Source organism: Panulirus ornatus, chromosome 59, assembly GCF_036320965.1.
Source record: "Panulirus ornatus isolate Po-2019 chromosome 59, ASM3632096v1, whole genome shotgun sequence".
In the NCBI taxonomy this organism is placed as follows: Eukaryota; Metazoa; Arthropoda; class Malacostraca; order Decapoda; family Palinuridae; genus Panulirus; species Panulirus ornatus.
In genome coordinates this window covers 17024677-17028115 of record NC_092282.1, presented here as the reverse complement: position 1 = coordinate 17028115, position 3439 = coordinate 17024677, and the positions used below count along the sequence as shown (strand labels likewise).

Genomic DNA, 3439 nt, shown 5'->3' with positions numbered 1-3439 from the left:
TCTTGCCCAACACGAGCACTATAAAGATGCTGCTTTATTCTAAAATTCAAATCGTTACCACTTCGTCCCAAGTAAACAATATTGCACTTTACATGGTCTCCAGTGGACACAACAGTTCGGACTTTCAGACTACGGAGATTTAAGTGAAAAGTTCCTCGCTGTAATGCTTTTCATAATCCTTATTGGTATCACAATCAAGAAAGTCAGGACTACAATTGCAGAACGCGCGGAGGTATATTGGGCTAAAGACGAATTGTTCTACTTTACCCCATTGAGCTGAACAGAAGGCATGTATGAGCAGACATTAGTCTTTCCTGAATATGCTCAACTTGAACACTTCATGGCTCTTGATGTGGAGTGTGAAAGTCGGTTTCGGGCATCACTTTCATACTCCTTAGTAAGGACAGTAGTACTACCCTGGACAACTGCTGTATACATCCTACAGACACTGAGTGCGTAAGTTGGTTTCGGGCATTACCTCAACACTCTTGAGTCAAGACGGTGCCTCAGACCTCAACTATGGCTCAAGCTTCTGCGGCGGCCATGAGTAACATACTCAATCCACCACACTCAGGCTGGAGCACATCCACAGGTTATCAAAGATTCGCCAGACCCGCGCCTGGCACGGGCCATTGGCCTCATATGGCCCGCCTCCTTTGCCTCAGTTGTCATCCTCATTATATATGAGAAAAGTGACTCACTGACATGAGATAAATCTATTAGAAACCAGCTCTTCTATTATCAGGTTGATAACGTTGATCTGGAGTCCATGTCAGGAGGCACCAGACAAAGTACAGACCTTCATAACTTCCACCACACACAGATTCCAGGAAATGCTGGCTGGATGTGCTCGCTGGTGTCCACAGTTGACACAGGACTGATTCTCTGAAGACCAGTGTTATCAACTCTGGGTATTTCCTCAGTTACATACTTCCAGCACCATCGCAGTGCAGTCTTCCCAGGAAGTACTTGTTTACAGAAATCGAGACAACGTTAGGTAGTTGAACTCCCAGTGTTTATAAACCATGCTATAATGTGATTATGGCAATTACATCAATGTATAAATGTTGCCCCAAATTATGTCAATACCTGGGAAAAGGAGAGACACTGTTTACCTGAAGTAAACCACACGAGGCGAGACCTCCCCCCGTGGTCTGAGTGTGACCTCCACGCCGCTCCTGCATCATGATGACGTCAGATGACTTTAGCCTGTTGTCCAGCCACGTCGGCTACGGGTATATATTGTGCAGCAGGTGACCCACCAGCACAACACTCTCGCTACACCTGACACCAAGATGGTCAGCTCACAAGACTTTTTCTCCAGTTTCTTAAAGATTACAAATAACTAATGAAAGTGATACGTATCAATTACTTATATAATTATCATGATACATACATAATTCAATTATGTTTTATAGTCTTTATTGTTTAGCAGACAAGAGCAGCAAAGTCATTTAGATTTTTATACATTAATGAACAATGGCATTTGAATGACTAGAGAATGTTGTTTGATGATTAATGGCAGATCCAAGTATAGAGGAAACTTTCAGCATAATGTATTGTGATGGTGACACTGGGAAGGTACCTGGCTAATGTTCCACTGTTGTAGGCCGGCCTGAAGATGGTACTGCTGGTGGCCTCCTTGGCCGCCGTTGTCCTCACCGCCGACGTCCGTCGTAGTGCTGGCACGAAAGCCGGCCTCATTGCGGGTGTGGTGGGCGTCAGCGGAGGGGCGGAGCACGGCAGGGGCCACGGACAGGGGCAAATCATGGCGTAGACGTGGCAGTTGTGGCGGTAGCTGGAGGAGGCAGCGGCTCCAGCGGAGGCTGTCGCTACTGGTGCAAGACTCCGCGGGGTCAGTCCTACTGCTGTGAGGACGGCAACGAATTCCCGTCTTATCCCAGCGGTAAGATCCTGACATTGATTTTGTATACATTACTACTAAGACTGGGAGACGTGACCACCATCATGAGCAACCGTTACGGTATCATGTGTTTGCTAACTTGTTACGCTGAGCATCCCTGAGGTAAGATTATAGTGCTATATTATCTTTGTATCTTACATTTTCCTCCACAGTGAAGCCTGGGTCATGCCCTCCAGTGCGGCCACAGTGTCCAGCAGTGAGGTCCAGCTTCCGTCCCCCAGTCCAGTGTAGCCACGACTCCAAGTGTCCCGGCCGGGAGAAGTGTTGCTTTGACACCTGCCTCAACTACCACACCTGCAAGCCTCCCAGGTGGTAGATGGCGAAAGGATCTCCCTGAAGATTACTTCCTTCTCAACACGTCATCACTTACTGGACGCATTCAAGAATCTAATGATCAGACATGGATATGAACGTAGTCCGTCCATATCATTGTTGGATGGGCTCAGGTTGTCATGTGTTATGAACCAAACTGGGATTGAACACAACTGATTAACCTCATCAGCTGACTTTCCCACGAACTAAAACCTCTCCAACCTCGGTCACTCACAGTTAACAACCCTCCCCCACCACCCATAACCTATAACCCTTAACAAATATCATTGATGAAATTCATCTAAATCATCACTAATTACTAATGGATAATTACTGTGTATCTATAGTAATGATGATAATTGGACCGAAGGTGTTCAGTTGATGATCGCATTTCTTCAAGTCTGTGAGTTGCTTTTTCTCTTGAAAATTTCCTGTGAGAAAGTTGAAGATGATCCATTAACCAAAAACTGTGTACAGTGAGGTCTCTCTGATGTGCCATAATCATCCAAATAAACTCAGTCAAAAATATATTCCAGATTTTTCTTCCTCAAAATTTGCATTATTTTTATAACTCCCAAGAAACACTAGAGAAAATATCACATATACTGCTCCTCCAAGCGTCAGGAGTGTAGGTATCTCAATACCTCCTTCAGGTCCTCATGTGTCTACTGTCCAACTTCTGATCTTATTCGTTTCCCATCACTCACGCTCAGACACACAGAGACTTTATCTTATACCCCGCATGATGAAGACGGGTCTACATCCTGGAGTCAGAGCTGAAGTCTCTATCTAGCCACAAGAAAATACTGAACACTGTATCACCTCCACTTGTCTGGGGGAAAAGAATATGGCCACAGTAATATTTACCTACCAGGACAAAGTTAAGGTTCAGGTTTATTTGGTTATAAAGAAACGTAGATAAACACAACCTGAGCCAGCGTCAGTGGCTTCTCGTATGGCTGCTGCAAACTTCCATATATCAACGGATAAAATTATTGACTAACTTTATTCGTTCCAAAAGTTATGGTATGGAAGTTGTTGTTTAGTTCAGCAGGTGTTGTGCCTGGCACAGGTTCTTGTCCTGTATCGGACTAAATTCAGTTATCGCTCTGGGGTAGAGGAGTGATGGCCTACATAACATCTGAGTCACTAGCAAGTCCAGTACACTCACCCACGGTGTATGAACATAACATATTTGTCTTC

The 3439-nt window shown here is 44.9% G+C and overlaps 1 long non-coding RNA gene across 1 annotated transcript; it reads left to right on the top strand.

The window, feature by feature from the left end:
- Positions 1–1261: 1261 nt before the first annotated feature.
- LOC139767355 (uncharacterized) lies at positions 1262–2762 on the top strand. The gene is made up of 3 exons (XR_011717043.1): positions 1262–1298; positions 1610–1906; positions 2077–2762. It is a non-coding gene; the product is annotated as an uncharacterized lncRNA (long non-coding RNA).
- Positions 2763–3439: the final 677 nt, after the last annotated feature.